Source organism: Pleurodeles waltl, chromosome 9 (assembly GCF_031143425.1).
Source record: "Pleurodeles waltl isolate 20211129_DDA chromosome 9, aPleWal1.hap1.20221129, whole genome shotgun sequence".
Lineage (NCBI taxonomy): Eukaryota > Metazoa > Chordata > Amphibia > Caudata > Salamandridae > Pleurodeles > Pleurodeles waltl.
In genome coordinates this window covers 286322245-286339275 of record NC_090448.1, presented here as the reverse complement: position 1 = coordinate 286339275, position 17031 = coordinate 286322245, and the positions used below count along the sequence as shown (strand labels likewise).

Sequence of the window (17031 nt, the reverse complement as noted above, 5' to 3'; positions counted from 1 at the left end):
GAGGTCCATCCCTCAGAATCAATATTTAAAAGAACAAAGCAAAAGGGGGAGAGAGTGCACAACCTCCCCTCCCCCACCCCCCAGAAACCATTTTCAGCCTCTGAGACCCCATCCTCTGGGAATAGCAAAATAATTGAAAAGGCAGTTGGGATGTGCAGCCCCACTCCCAAGCCTTTTAAGGCCCCAGGGACTCATCCCTATGGGCCAGCTCAATGACTGTGTACGAGTGGCCCACTCCTGAGACTCAGTTTCCCTGCCAGCACAAGACATGCCTGCTCGTACCAGGCAGTAGCATTAAAATGCTCCCACGGCATGGGAGCAGGCGTATTTCCCATTCCATGCTCTTGTGGCAGGAAAGCTCAGATTGCTCTCACCCAGCTGGAGCAGAGAAAAATCCCTGCTATCGACGAGTGGGAGTGTTGCCAGGATGGGTGCATGCGGGGGCTGCGGGGACCCTTGGCCTTTCCCATGGCCCCCAGCATAGTGTGGCACGGGGCAACCACGTAAGGCCCCAGGTCATAGGGTCCACTGCCCTACTATTGGCTTGGGGAGGAGGGCTGTGTTCCCCTACCCCTTTAAATGTATGTTTTGGCCCTGAGGGATGGGGTCCTCGGGGCCACTACTGGGGCAACTACTGGCTTGGTGAAGGGGAGCAGTGCCCCCCCTTAAAAAAAGGCCCTGTGGTAAAAGGTCGCTGGTGCCCTAAACGGTCTAGTGGGGGGCAATGCACCCCTCCCTCTTCTCATTGAAAAAATGTCCTTGTTGAACGTGGTCCTAAAGTTTTGGGGGATGAGGTAGGGAAATGCATACCCATCTTCCCCAATAAATATAAAAAAGGGTGTCCAAGTACCCAACCGTTAATCAGAAATGAGCGTCAGGAGCCACTCAATTATTATTATTTATTGCTGCTTGAAGGAGCGTCCCATAATTTGTGAGCTTGGTGGCTGCTCTCCAGGGTCTGGACCAGCTAGGCCCTGTACCCAACCCCTTCTCACGGTTGAGGGTTGGCTTTACGTATTGTAATAAAATATTACTTTAAAAAAAAAACTAGAGCTTCACAGAAAAAATAAAGATTAAAGTAATGTTATAGTTAGGTGAAAATTTCTGTGACAATGTAATGTTTTAAACTCAAACTCAACTCAAAATCCCATTGATTTTCACCAGTTATATTTATCTAAATACATTAACTGTAACTCATGCCCTAAAGTAACTATAACTTGCACCCTCAGCATGCACTCCTAATGACCCCACATAATACATCACTCAGGACATAATCAGCGACAACAAGACTGCAACTTCTGACATGACATAACTGATGACAAGACTGTGCATGGGGGTATGAGTCATAGTTACTTGAGATAACTGTAGGAAGCTGGCTCTGTATATACTATCTCAAAATGAGATATAGTGTGCACAGAGTCCAAGGGTTTCCCAGAGGTTTAACAGAATCTAAAGTTGATAATCCTAATGCTCTCTTTTGAGGTAGTGTGGTCCAGCAGTTAGGCTTATCAGAGGGTATTGAAAAAAAATTGTTGTACACACACAGGCAATAAAGGAAGCACAAACTCAATGACTAACTCCAGACCAATGGTTTATATGGGAAAAATATACTTTATTTCTAGAACCACAAGATTCTTGTTGCAAATAAAGAACATTTGCTATTAGTATCCAACATATGTATAAATACCACTTTGCTTCAATTTGGCAAGTTTAACGGTTTTCGAGAAAATAGTAAATATCTATTTTAAAAGTTGACACATAATTTTCAGAAACAGTTCTAGGTGAGGAAGAAAAGTTAGCACAGTTTCACGTTAAGTACAAGACTTACAGTTCCAGTCTCTGGTGGTTAGGATGTCCACAGTTTGGGGTTCAAGTTAACCTCAAACACCCACCACCAGCAACACAGGGCCGGCCGGGTGCAAAGGTCAAATTTGAGGTAGATATAACATGGGCTACTATGTTGACTGGAGGTGCTGAAAATCAGGCCTGCTTGCAGGTAAGTACCCGTGTCTTTGGAGGGCAGACGTGGGGTGTTTAGAGGAGCACCAGGGGGATAGAGGTCAGCACCAAACACACACCCTCAGCAGCGCAGGGCCGGCCAGGCGCAGGGTTCAAACACAGCATCCGACTCCCAATGCTTTCCAAAAAGCAGACCCCGGGGGTCACAAAAGATGCTGCAGGCTGGGTCCAGGGTGTCAGTTCCTGAAAACCGAAGGCTGGACATGGAGGAGGGCCGCCAGCTAGACAGGTAATCGGATTCCCCAAGGCCAGGGGGCTACGGGTGCAGTGGTACTTTGGGGTGTTGTGTATCTTCATCCGGTTCTCTCGCGGTCATGGGGGTGCTTTGTATTTAGGCTGCAGGCATCTCTGTGTTGGACAGGAAGCGATCAACCCAGGGTGGACACTAGGTCAGAATTGCCTGGGGACCAGTTCTAGTTGGTTGGGCCATCTGGACACGGGACATGGGCGCCAGGTGCAGAGTGGGCAAGACACGTGGATCTGGGGCGGTTCTGGAGTCCTTTGCTGGTGTTTCTTTCTAGACAGGGCCGCTGTCCATGGGAGATCTTGGTCCTCTGGGGTGCAGGCTTGAGGCTTTTAAGAGGTCGCTGGTCCTGCAGGATGCGTCACCTTTTTTAGCAGGGCTTCAGAAGCTGGAGACATGCCAGTAAGGCTGTGGCCAAGTCAGTTGGTGTTCTCAGTCTTCTCTGGTGGGGGTCAGCTTAGCAGTCCTACTTCCTTCTTCTTGCGGTCGCCAGGAATCTGGTGAGCTGGGTTTAGGGAGGCCCTTAAAACCTGGATTTAGGGGCATTACAGGGGTCAGGGGGCAGTAGCCAATGGTTACTGTCCTTGAGGATGACTACACTCTTCTGATGTCCACTGCCTTTAGGGAGGTTGCTACAGACCTAAACCTATTGGTCCCTGTCCTCAAAACCAAAATGGTGGATTCTGCAGGGAGGGGATCACTTCAGCTCTGGACACCTTAGGTGTGGTCCCAGCTGAAGTGGTCATTCTTCCTTGTTTTTCGGAGGTTTCCATCCAAACCTGCATCCAAGAGTGGGGCTTTGTCCAGGGGGGGGGCATCTCCACTAGCTGGAGGGCCCTGGGGCACTGTAGCAGGAGGCCTGAGACTTTGAGGCTCACCATCAAGTGTTACAGTTTCTGCGGGGAGGGGGGTGGAAAGCACCTCCACTCAGTGCAGGCTTTGTTTCTGGCCTCAGAGAGCACGAAGGCTCTCACCCCATGAGGTCAAAAACTTGACTCTTAGTGACAGAATGGCACAGACTGGTCAGTCCTGCACTAAAGGATTGGGTAAAATACAGGGGGCATCCCTAAGATGGCCTCTGTGTGCATTTTACAATAAATCCAACACAACACTGGCATCAGTGTGGGTGTGTTGTGCTGAGAAGGTAGATACCAAATTGCCCAGACTTCATTGTAGCCATCATGGAACTTTGGAGTTCATGATGACAAACTCCCAGCCCATGTAAGTAATATTGCCACACTGCACTTAGAATGTCCAAGAATGGACTTAGACACTTTAGGGGCATATTGCTCATGCAGCTATGCCCTCAGCTGAAGTATAGTGCATCCTGCCTTAGGACTGTAAGGCCTGCTAGTGGGGTGACTTACCTGTGTCACAGGCAGTGGTTAGTGGGCATGGCAACTTGAGGGGGATGCCATGTCGACTTTACCTCTTTCTCCCCACCACTCACACACAAGCTGCATTAGCAGTGTGTATGTGTTTGGTGAGGGATCATTTAGGGTGGCACAATGTATGCTGCAGCCCTTAGGGACCCTCCCTGGTCACAGGGCCCTTGGTACTACTGGTACCTTTTACAAGGGACTTAGTCGTGTACCAGGGGTGTGCCAATTGTGGAACAATGGTACAGTTTTAGTGAAAAAACACAGGTGCTGGGCCTTGTTAGCAGGATCCCAGCATACACTCAGTCAAGTAAGCATCAGATATCAGGCAAAAAGTGGGGGGTACTGCAAACAAGGGGGGCGTTTCCACATTAACTATAACTGGTGAATTCCATTGTTTTATTTTTAAGTTTAGAACGTTCTATTGCCACTGAAGTTTTCACGTAACTATAACGTTACCTTAACCTTTTTTTTCATAAAGTATATGTATACATATATATATATATATATATATATATATATATATATATATATATATATATATATATATATATGTATATGTATTTGATGAAGTACCACCTGCTATACATTATAAGGTTATTGCAAGTAACCATATTGCATAACCATATGGGGAAACTACTCCAAACACCTAGTTCCTTTATAAAGTTATGGAAACTCCGAGGTGCTTTGCAATATCCTTATCATGTAAAGCAGAGGGTACTTTATCTTATATAATACATAGTCACACCATCATCTTTCCCACAAACTACATAAAACCTTGATGCATAAACACCCTCAGAAAGAGAGAGCATGTTTGCAAACATGAAGAATGAAAATCGAACCTATAGTGAAATAAAATGCATTAAATATGTTAGATATTTGTTGCGAAAATATAGTAGAAACAGTTCACTACGAGTCATTTAAAAAACAAAAAAAAAGCTGTAGTAGCTCAATGTGTAGAAACATGCAGAAAGAGTCTAACCTTTTCTTCTGTTATCTAAGGAATGCAAAAAGTACTCAAGTTCTTTCTGCTAGTCACTGTAAGCTAGAAAAATGGAACAGAAGAAAAAAAGCTATATTTCAATTAATCACTCAATTCAATGTTTATAAACATCAACAAATGTTTCATAACAAATACTATACATTTTATAAAAGTCATAGCGTACTGTGCTACATATTAAAAGAACATCCCCACCCTCACAATATAAAAAGTTATCGAACATAACATTGTGCTCAGAGCTTTCACTGCCACCCTCAAAAAGGAGCCTGCTTGTAAAATGGTCTCATCATCTAATAATTGCAGAAAAAGGTAAAAGCAGATTTAAAATGCATATACTCGCTGCATTTTGATCTTAAAAGTGGTATTAAAAATAGCTTTGTATAAACACCATAAAATGTACAAACAAAAGTGAAATGCAGCATGGTTTGCCTAGAACAGTGGTTCCCAACATGTGGGGCGTGGACCGCTGAGGGTTTAGCGAAGCCTTCTCAGGGGGTCCAACTACTTAGAAAATTAAATAATATTAACAGATTAATAAACTGTGTGGATAAATGTTCAGTTGAAAATTTAAAAATGTACTGCCAATGTCAAGGAATTCGAAATTAAAGGCTACAAATTCCATAAGTATCCTCAGATTTATTCGTGGGAGCAGTGCAGGTGCATCAAACAGAATATAGTATGGACGATGTGTGGCTTCAAATAAATTCAGAAAAGCTCCAACCTTCCTATTAAAATTCATTTTTGTATTTGTATTTGTTTGCAAATTAAATACAATGTGTTATCATTTGTGTATGTGTTTGATGAATGCCTGTTCTTTAGACTGGGGTCCTTAAATTCTAGTTATGACTCAGTGGGGGGGTCCCTGGGTTCCAGTAATGATAAAGTGGGGGTCTGCAGAAGTCAAACGGTTGGGAAACACTGGCCTAGAAGTATCATCACACGGGCAATATGTATCCTCAAGATTTTTCACATAACCCAATGGAAAGCACAGCGACAATTGAACAGTGTCTGCTCTAAAACAGAATAATAACTAGCACTCCCAGCGACCTCGTGCCTGCAAGAGGTAAGTAGAATGAGGACAAGATGAGGGAAGATTCCCATAAGCAATAATAGTAGGTTTGTTCATTTCCCTGCAAATCTTTGTAAATGCAGCCAGCTATATAAGGCCTGTTTCACATGCTTTTTGTGAGTAGCAAAACTATTCTCCGGTGAGTCAAAAACATGTTGCAAATTAATTTGAACAAACTCTGATTTAATATACCACAGCCAAGGAATGCGCAAACCCTCCTTGTATTAAAGGCAGTCCAATATAATGTCTCTGGAGAGGTCTGTCTCCTAATTTTTCCACATAGCTAACCATAACAGGACGGGCCGTACTCTGATAGAGTATTATGACCCACTCAGTTCTTTATGCAAAATTAAACTGGGAGTTGGCAGCGCAGCAGAAAGTAGCCTCCTAAAGAAGCGATGTTCCTCCCTTTGTATAGCCTCACAGTTAACTATGCTCCAGATTCCTGTCCCATATAATGCAATAGAGAAGCACTGTGAATTATAGTGGAGTAAGTGAACCGCCCCCCTTTGGCTGCAGGATGCTTCGTAGGGTACCTATTGCTTTAGTAAGTTTAACCTTCTGTTGAGCGATATATGGGATCAAGGAGGCTGCATCCTTAAAAGTGATCTCAAGATAAGAAAAATAATTAATACTACTTAGGGTATGGCTGCCCACAGAGTAAGTAGTTAACTGTCTTCGCTTCGGGCCACAGAACATGATATGTGACTGGGAAAAATAATTCCTTAAGTCCAGCTGTGCCATAAAAACCACTAGAGCAAGTACCAGAAGGCACATGGCTCTAGGCGTATGTGCCATGAGCACTGTCATACAAATGTGTAGCCAATAACTTTCCCTTTATTTTCAACACATCTGGAGTGATGGAGGATAAACGGGACAAAGTTCATTGATAAATAATATGAAAAGTAAGGGAGATAACATCCACCCTTGTCTCACACCTCACCTGAGACCTTGCCTTCAGAATGAATCCCAACTCTTGCCTTCATGTCTTCATGCAAGAAGGCCAGAAAGTGTGCCAACACTTCGGCCTTTACTCAGAATAAAAGTATACTCCACTGCTTTCATCGGTTGACACAGTCGAATGCTGAAGATAAATCAATGAGCACAAAATATAAAGGACCACGTTTGGCCACAGTATATTTTCCAAGGATGAGATTCAGGTTTAGGCACAGTACCGCCTCCATGTCTATTCAGCAGCATTGTTATAAGGAGGTTGATACGATCCAACCTACTCTGTGACAGCTGCAGCTTCTCTTCCAGGATTGTACAAAACTTTTCACAAAGGTCCTTTTGGGTGGGAAGATCCGTGGGCAAATGGGCGAGTGATAGCAACTGATTGGTGAAAAAGGCCCCCTACTTTTGCTGACCTTCGCAATTGGCTAGCTGAATTTTTTGTGTGTTCTTCTGTTTAGCAGGTGTGGTCTTCCCGTTGAGCTTCTTCCTTTTCATGACTGGACCATCACCAGATGTAATGGGCTCAGAATCGGCAGTTGGGGCAACAAAATCACTTAAAAGCAAATACTCAAGCCTCGTCGCAGGTACTGCTTATTCTGGGGGGTCATGTGAAATGCCAACAGCAGTAGTGAGATTTTTTCCTGTTACCGAAGAGAGTCTACCATTGCAAGTATGATCTCATTGGAGATAATCCAAACTGCCCTCGCCAGCATACTGTCTTTAGTCTTTTGTGCCGGACTAGTAACACCAGTTATTTTGCTCTTGCCCATAATATATTGGGAAAGGACAGTGCCTTGTGCACTCATCGGATAAACTGCGTGGGCTAAGCGGCTTGCCCTCTACTGGAATAAATAGCAGCACACTTTAAAAACAGCTGGCCGTGCCCAGCCTCGTCTGACTACGTATGGGTGCAGACAGGCCCGCTTTTGGCCAGTATTCGCCCAGGCATGCGCCTGTGGGGCTAGGCAAAGCAGATATAGTGCTCCAAATGCGCTAGAGGTGAGGTACGTGGACGGGTGAAGCCACATGGCTCCTGCCGCAGTGGAAATTGGTGCCTGGAGTCTCTCACATCCCCTCTGAACCTCCAAGCTGCTCCCTCTGCCGTGGAGCCGTGCAAAGCAGATATAGCGCTCCAAACATGCTGCAGGTGAAGCAACTGGGTGGGTGAAGGAATGCAGCTCCTGCCGCAATGGACATTGGTGCCTGGAGTCTCTCACATCCCCTCTGTACCTCCAAGCTGCTCCCTGTGCCGTGGAGTTGTGCAAAGCAGATATAGCGCTCCAAACGTGCTGCAGGTGAGGCAAGTGGGTGGGTGAAGGAATGCAGCTCCTGCCGCAATGGACATTGGTGCCTGGAGTCTCTCAAGTCCCTGCTGAACCTCCAGGCTGCTCCCATTTTTGTTTCTTTAAACTGCTGCTCTGTGACCTCACCTTCCTTTAATCTTGCTGCTGGCTCTGGCAGCAGGCGTTGTGACATAATAACTCAACTGTAATACCATATTACTGAGAAATTCTGATGTATTTTCTTTATAATCAGCGACTGAGTGCGTCACTGATCGCCGGTTATAAAGAAATTAGATACAGGCGTTTATACAGGGTTTGCAGAATCCCATGTATTATAAAGACATTAAGGCCAGGCAATCATACAGGGTTTGCAGAATCCCATGTATTATTTAAGGTGTAAAGTACCCTCTGCTGCAGGTTATAAGGAAATTGCAGGTCACCGAGGTGTTCCATAACCATATAGAGGAACAAGGCTGAAGGCTGAGTTCCTTTATAAGGTTATGGAACTATGAACTGACTTGTAATATACGTATCATGTACATCAGGGGGGTAATTTATCCCATATAATACATGGTCACGCCATCACCTTTCCACAAACCACTCAAAGCCTTGGTGTGTAACTCTTTAATATGAAAGATTGAGCATTTTTGCTACAATGAAGAATACAAATAAAACCTATAGCACAAAATTAAATACATCAAAAACCTGCTAGATAAGTGTTGTAAACAGATATTAGAAACAGTTCAACACAAGTCAGTTTAAAAAAAATAAAAACTGCAGTAGCTCAGAATGTGTAGAAACATGCAGAAAGAGTCTAGCTTTTCTCTAACTATCTAATGTGTGGAAATAATAAACATGTTCTCTCTGCTTGTCATTGTAAGCTATAAAAATAGAACAGAAGAAAGAAATGCAACGTTCAGTTTTCAGTGCTATACAGCTGCTTCTATTATGCTGTGGAACCAGACCTGCCTTTCACCTCTGCTGCTGGTAGCAGGCATAGTGACATCGAAACTTGACTGTAATAGCTTATAGTAGACACCTTTTCTTTATAATTGACGACTGGGGTTTCATAAAGTAAAGAAATTAGAGTCAGGTATTGCAGAATGTTATATATTTATATTATAATGTCCCTTTTGACACTCACAAGCTCAAGGAAAGAGCAGCACAAGGCCCAAATTGAGCTTCAGACTTTTTGTATTCATCTGCCACCAAAAGCAGTGCAAGTGTGCAAGAAGAATGGCTGACACGTTTTGGTGTTTTACCTTCACCTGGATCATATAGATTGTATTTTAGGATTGATTTTACTCATTCTAGGTTGGCATGGGTAGTATTTTACCAGTCCAAAGCTGTAATATTGTCCCAGCAGCGGTAAAAGACATTTGTCATTTTTCAGCTCAGCGTTAGAGGCACTGTGCTAGTCCTATGCTTAAAGACTTAACTGTAAAAATTAAAAATCGCTACAGGCTTTGTCACTTTCTAGATTGGATGGCATTGGGCTAATCCAATGCATAAAACTCTGCTAGAAAAAACAGTCATTTGAGGTGAGCAGATGTCAGTGGTGTTGTAGGATGCTCTATATAACTGAGTTATATTTCGCCTTGATATCGCAGAAAAATAGTCATGTCCACCTATCCATGGACCAACTCCCTCTTCCCAACATTAATAAATCCCACAAGAAATAATTATTTTGCTTTATTACAGATTACAATGTTTCTCCACAAAAAATAGTGTCATGCATGAACTTTGGTCTGTTGTGAGAAGTAATACAGTCATAGGCTCACATTTACCCATGAGACCGTCTGTTACATACAGGAGAGCAAGATCATTGGGGGATAGTCTTACCACACAACTATCGCACTCAGACACACAAATGTGATACTTGGTTGTCCATGTCCTTTGGGTTTTTTAAGGGTGGTCAATGCAAGGCCTGCAGATATATTTCCTATACTTCAGTGAATATAACCTTGAATGTCCACAAAAGACAGGTAGGGCAGTTTTTCAACTGACAATCAGATTTCTCTGCATGCATTCTGATGTGTCCATGCAACTTAATGTATGTTGGGAGCACAGTCTCCAACTGAGGAAGTGTATTCTTGAACATCAGCGTGCTATAAGGAATGTTGATGTATTCTACTGTGTGGCCGGACATTTCTCTTTAGAACACTAGTGTGATGTTTCCTACCTAGGGTTCTTTGCAATCAACAGGATCAATAGACATGTGTGAGGAGGCAACAGAACTAGGAAACTGAGACAACTCAAGTCCAGATATATTCTGGACATACAGATTAAACACCCTTCAGGCCTGAAAAAGGATGAGGAAATGGAAGGTCATGTGGGTTGAGTGTCTCCTGCATTTCTCGTCTCGTATCTGTCTACTCACCCGAGAAGGTTCAATAGTAGGGCACTGGCTTCCGTACATTATAGAAGACTACACTGTGCAGATCATCTCACTTTTATTTTTATGTGATACCTGACATAATGGGATGTTACCATGCCTGTCTTTTTTACTTTTGTATCTATTTGAGCTATGAATTTTCTGTTTTGTATTATCAGTTTTCTTGCGTTTAGGTGAGAGAGCTGTGGCAAGTGGGATGTCGAATTGTTTTATTATAAACTTATGACACTGGATGCCCAATTCTGTAGCTGAAATTTTAGCTCACTTGGGCGTAATTTCCACCTTTGCCAAATGTGCAGGTAATGCGCATGCATAACTTGTGTGCCTCAACAACCCTCATTAGGGAGTTAATATTGCCCATTTGGGCTTTATGTCCAAATGATCTGGGCATCTGAGAAAATCCCTAGCTGGTTTACGGATAGCTGCTTGAAAGGTCTATGGGGCCTCTAGTCTTTATTCAAGTTATTTCAACATTGTAACAGGTTGTTTTGACCTTTTATAGAGTGACTCCACTATGTCTATGGAGAATTGTGTGATTTTTCTAATGATTTTTTAATTTAATATTTAATAATCGTATGTATTCAGGGTACGTGGATTCCACATTTGTTTGCTTTTTACACTGATACGGTGTTTGTAAAATATTCACTGAATGAGTCACGTTGGGTTTCTTCAGTGTATATATCCAAGTTTGTATTTATTTCAAATGGCGATTGGCCTTACTCACCTTCAGAAAGGTGAGTGGAGCAGAAATGCGTCGGAATGAATTGAATCTGCATGAAATAAACGGCACATATTTTGCACATACCTTGGAGTGCCCGTCATCTTTGTCCGCTTGTCGGTACCGAAGTATTGTGTGCATATGTGTATATCTATTCTATGAAAAAAAACAAAGGTTAAAGGGATGTTACAGTTGGGTGAAAATATCAGTTAAAAGATACAGTTTTAAATGAAAAAAACACATAAGTTCACCAGTTATAGTTATCTCAAGTAACTAAGACTTGTTCCCTAAAGTACCTATAACTCATGACCCCACCATGCACAATGTTGTCATCAGTGATGTAATTTAAGATGCTACAGTGATGTTGTGAATGATGATACATAGAACGATAGAACTTCATGAGTGATGAAACGAAAGGTTGTTAAAAGTGAGATATTGATACAATTCCTAACTATAGTGTCACTTTATATATATATATATATATATATGTGGTCACCACTAGGTAGTTATAGTTAGGACCTAGTTTCTATAGAAAGAGTGTTTTTTTGTTCTGCCAATAACTTAGGTGCCGCTTGATGAATTTTCACAAAATTTTCAAAACGTATACATTGGTAGTTCAGCTGCTGTCTTTAAAGCTTTGGGGCGATCCGTCAAGTGGGGTGCAGAGAAAAAGGGGGGCCCAAAACACGTTTTCCCCATTAATTTGCTCAAAGGTATTTTGAACACAACTACAGCCCGAACCGCTGGACGGCATTACACAAACGTTTGCAGAAAGCTAGCTCTTGGTCAGGAAAGCAGGCTTTTTGTGATTTAATGTAAATCTGTTCAGTGGTTTTAGAGATATTAAAGGGCAAACAATTTAGATATCTAGGGACGTGCATCCTCTGCAGATCCAACTGTCCCCTTGCTAATGTATGATGGCTGCCAACACTTCAACAGCGAAGTGTTGGCAGTCATCTTGGGACTCAGCCTCAGTGTAAAAAAGAAAAGGGGCTAAGGTAGTGTTACCCTGAGTCTCTAGCCTTGGTCTAGGGATCCCTTATGGACCCCGCCAGGGCTAAAAAAAAAAAACATTTTTTTAAAAATCTGCTGATCTGCAAAGTGTGTAAAATAAATAGAGGAAGTCCTGGGGACCCTCTCGCAGCCCCCTGGACCACCACTGCAGAGGCTAATATTTCTATTATATGCGTGGGGCAACATGGCCCCCTGCAGCCCCAGAGACTGCCACCTTCACTGGGCTAACTTTCAATTACTTGTGGGGCTGCACGACCCATCCGCAGCCCCAGGGACCACCACCTCCCCGGTCTATTTACTTAAATTAAGGGGGCCACACCCCACAAACCGTCTTCTCCCCGGGTCTAAAAAGAGATTAGGAAGAAAGTCTGTTGTGGATCCCCAGCCCCCGGGCCCACCTCCTCCCAGGGCAAATTTCAAATGTTGGAGGGGGGCCGCGTGGCCCCCCTCAAAGAGCCAATAATGTCCCTGGGGACCACTACCCCCCAAGGCCGGCTCCTGTTATGCCCCTGGGTGTCCACCCTCTGGACATACTGTTTGCTCTGACTTGGCTGGAGCTTTGACAGCTCCCACCAAGTCAGAGCAAACACTCCTCTCCCAGCAAGCGAGAGTTGCCAAACAGCCTGCAGACATGCGGGCAGGGAAACAGAGGAAACAATTGCTTTTGCAGATGGGGAGCTTCATCTTTAGCAGCTCCCTATGTGCAAAAGCAATTTCGGCTACCACAGGAGGCTGGGAGCTGGCTGGGACCGTAGAGGGCCTTCAGGATCCCCCTGCGGTCCCACTGCACACTGGATGCCCTGGGGGCCAACCAGGACAGTTGGCTGCACCCTGGAAGATAGGGTTCTGGGGGCCGAGATCAGCCGGAGGAAGGGGGCCGCACAGACCTCTCACAAAAATATGCAAGGACGAAACCGGTCACGGGTTGCTTGTGTTCCTGTTCAGGGAGGACCTTGCTTGGCAGTTTAGGCTGGACTATTCCCATTGAAGCAGTGTCAAGACTTGCATATGGTTGGGTCCAAACTGAGGTGGCATGGTGTACAAAGTAATAATGGACTGGGATGTGGCCTGAGTAATAACCAGTGGCTGTGATTAATTCAAGCATTTCATTCATCACATGTTGTATGCTTTATATCTGGAGAGAAGGCACCATTGTTAGTATGTGTTACACAGTCAGCTGACTCCTATGTCATAAAAGAGTGACATTTAGCAACTTGTATGTTTTTTCAGCCCTCAGCACTAAACATGTTGAGAACAGAAGACCCACACTAAAAATAGGAAAAGAGAATCTACAAGTCTCAACATGCTTAGTGCTTTGGGCTTCCAGGTCCCCACACATGATGAAAGTGGCTCCTATCAGGTAGGCCCTTGGAGCAGGATACAGACTGTGAAGGGGTTAATGTTAACTGTTAAAATAAACAGTCTTAGCGGCCCAGTGACTCCTTATCTACTATAACCAATTCAACTAGATCTAAGTTTTCATCTAGCACCGTTGCTCATGGTGTGACTTGTCGTCCAGTGTAAACTAAAAGTTCCAGAATGCGAAGTACTGCTCGCTTGAGAGACATTTTGCTGAATGTGTCACACATGATGCCATAGTCTTTTAGTAGCTGCTGGAAAATGGCCCCTGATGATGAAACTGTGAGAAAGTGTAAGTTGCAGCCCTTATATGTTAAATTAAAGGTCTTCATGTGCAGTCATGATTAAATAGAGATGGGTGAGCTGCTAAAATCTCAAACCAGGCTCGGGCCTGATGCCTGGCTGTGTCTGTGCCTCAGGTCAAGGTCTTGTTAGAACCGTGAGCCCATAACGAGCCGAGCTTTCCTGTAGCTTCTGCTTGTCACCCTTGCTCTATCCGTTAATGCCAAAGAGGTAAAAACAAAGCATTAGAGATTTAGGTAAAAAGGATTACCAAATAGATACCCATTGAACAGCTGATTTGCACAAAGTGAAACCAGAAAACCTAGATTCATCGTGTCTTCCCAGTTAAACCAAATTGTGCTGTTTTTTTGGCAAGTATTCTATTTTATCATTCCTCCTTTTTGTTCACCATCGAAAATGTTAGCACCTTCAAAAACGTGAGTAAAGAAATCTGTTTGATTTAATGAACTATAATGTTGCTCCATCTATAAGCATGTGGGCCATATGCAGGGTTCACATGACAACTGTCCTTCTTAATTCCCTAATGGATTGTTTCCAGAGTGGGGACGACTGTGGAAATGGTTCTATGTTCATGCTTAAAAACTTTAAATAAGTACTTCGCAGCACAATGCTATAATGTTACATATTAATGTCAAAGCTTCCATGCGTTAAAGATGCGCACTTTTGTGAGTTTTGAAGAGACTTTGTCATATTTTAGGTGATGCTTGTTCTATGATTTACATGGTAAACATTTTCGGGGCTTGACTCGTGCCTAGGCTGTAAGAGCCATGCCAAATGCTTGGCTCGGCTCACCCTGGTAATTTGTTGGCTAACCCACCTCTATAAGTAAATTCTACATTTATTCAACTGTTTATATAGAAATAATCAGGGTCGGACTGGGACAGACATAGGCCCAGCACAAAATAAGTGGCCCCCATTTGCATGTCAAGTGCAAAAAGGTGGGCTACATTTACCAATTAAATTGGTAAAGTTACACTGTATAGTTTGTGGTAAATTTGGGAAATGAACAGAAAAAAACAACCCACCAGACCATAAAAAACAGACATGCAACAGCCCCAAAAAATGGCTCACACGCTGACCTGTCAAATCTGACCATCAGGCTCTGCCTGATTGCCCTATAGGCCATTCCAACAGAGGAAGTAATATAAAACAAGCCCAGTTCGAGCATTTGGGATCTGGGAGGGCCATGAAAAAGCACGAGTGGGTCATGATGATAAATGGATTTGCATAGCATCTCCCGAGTGTCTGAGATCTAGGTCTGGGCATGCTGGGGAGTCTTATAGGGGGATGAGCTTCATACCCTGCATACTGTGGGGGACATGATAACTAGTTTTACCTCTATCTCTAAGGGCCTGTTTTGTAGCTAAGTTCTTTACCTATTTTGCTCTTTCTCTGTCAGTCTCCTTTCTCTGTCTCACTCTCCTTTCTCTGTCTCACTCTTTCTCTCTGCCGGATCCTACTTTCTCTACACCTCAACCTCCTTGCTCTATGCCTCACCCTCATCTCTCTCCACCTCGCCTTGCTATTCTCACCCTCTGCACCCTCCTGCTAAACTCTTGTCTCTTCACCTCACCCTCCTGTTTCTCCACCTGACCCATCTTTTGTCATCTCATCCTCCTGTGATACCTGCAGTAGCCTCCTCTTTCTCTCTCTCTCTCTCCAACGTTAGTCTCTTTATCCTAGCACTCTCTTCTTTTTCTGACTCAATCTCCTCTCTCTCTTTGCCTTACTATCCTCTAATTGCACTTCCACTTTTCTGTCTCCACTTCATTCTTCACTGTTGCTTACCTTTCTTTCTCTACCATGCCTTTCTCTCATTGTCCCCCTTCCTCACCTGCTTCTTCTCTTTACCTCTTTAGTCTCACTCTCTCATCCTCAGTATCCTTAGCCTCTTTGCCTGACCCTCCTATCTCCCTCGCACATTCCTACCTATCTCCCACACCTGTCTCTGCTTCAACACCCCCTCTTTGAAGCACAGCCTCCTCTCTCTCCATCTCAACCTTGACTCTCTCCCGCTCACCCTCTTCTGTCAGCCTTACCTTCACTGCTGCTGCATACAAGGTAATAGATTTGTGTATGTAGAGGAAGCTTGAACAGTTTCTGAACATGCGCTTGTGCTTTTGTGGGTTTGCATAAACGGACTTTGTAATCCTACTGCCCTGTACCTGTTCTTCACTAGCAGCTCACAGCATTTCAAACACCAGCAGCACCAAGGCCTAGATTATACAGTGTGTGTTTGCAGAAGATCTACAAAGACGTGGGTGAGCTGTATGTTTTAGAGAGATTGTAAAGGGCTGTGTGACTTTTCGGAGATCCTACTGTTGTCCATTTACTTCAAATAAATATAATAACAATTGAAAGAGTAGTTAAAGTTGGCAAAAGGCCAAACATCATATAGAAACCTGTTTGTTACCTTAGCTGTCCACTGTGCCAATAGCACTGATTCTGAGGATTAAGGCTGAAACTGTATTTTGATGGTTAGTTTTTTAACCAATATTGAGGTGTCAGTCCTTTCAGTTGAAAGTATTTTAAGGAAAACAATGTGGAAAAGTATAGCTCACCTGATTGCCTCTAGACTGAGCAGTCTTTTCTAAATTGTGACTGGCATGTTCCCACCTTTTCTTTTCTCCCTCTAGTCTCTTCTATTCCATCACTGTCTTTGTTTCCAACACCCTTCACACCCATCACTCTCCTCTCCCTTCTGTTCTACCACTGTCCTCTTAACACACCTTCACTGTCCCAACACGGTTTAGCATATGCTCATATTGCTCCGCACTGATTACCTTCGTTTTTCATCATCCTATTCGTTTATCAGCCCGTTCCACCACCTTCATCCTTTCCCACTCCTCCCCCTCTGTCCACATCTTGTCTCTTTCTCAGCTCAGATCTATCAGTCACTCTATTCCCATCACCCACTTTCTTCATTGTCCTCCTGTTATATCCTTATTCATTCACCTCCAACACATCTTAATCACATTCCCTACCTTGTGTCACATATCACTCTCCTACTCCTCTCTAATCAGTCCTTCTGTCGTAATTTTTCACTTCCCTTTTACTCGCTTGTTGGAAATGGTCCTTTCAGCAAGGTTCATCCCTAAACTGTGTGCCTCCTTCCTCCTATTTGTTCGGACCAGTTTTTGTTGGCTTTAGGACTCTGGACACTTTACCACTGCTAACCAGTGCTAGAGTGCATATGCTCTCTGTGTAAATTGTATTGTTGATTGGTTTATCCATGATTGGCCTATTTGATTTACTAGTAAGTCCCTAGTAAAGTGCACTAGAGGTGCCTAGGGC

General features: G+C 43.6%; 1 protein-coding gene and 1 long non-coding RNA gene across 7 annotated transcripts in view; one reads left to right on the top strand and one right to left on the bottom strand.

The window, feature by feature from the left end:
• The window catches only part of MITF (melanocyte inducing transcription factor), a 654150-nt gene that overhangs the window by 336738 nt on the left and 300381 nt on the right, over positions 1 to 17031 (top strand). The gene's annotated exons all lie outside the window — the stretch shown is intronic.
• Positions 1 to 17031, bottom strand: part of LOC138259175 (uncharacterized) — a 124570-nt gene that overhangs the window by 64755 nt on the left and 42784 nt on the right. Inside the window, exons 2-3 of the long non-coding RNA XR_011198662.1 lie at positions 11149 to 11217; positions 4625 to 4687 (exon numbers count right to left, since the gene is read on the bottom strand). This is a non-coding gene — a long non-coding RNA (uncharacterized lncRNA). The remainder of the gene's footprint in view (positions 1 to 4624; positions 4688 to 11148; positions 11218 to 17031) is intronic.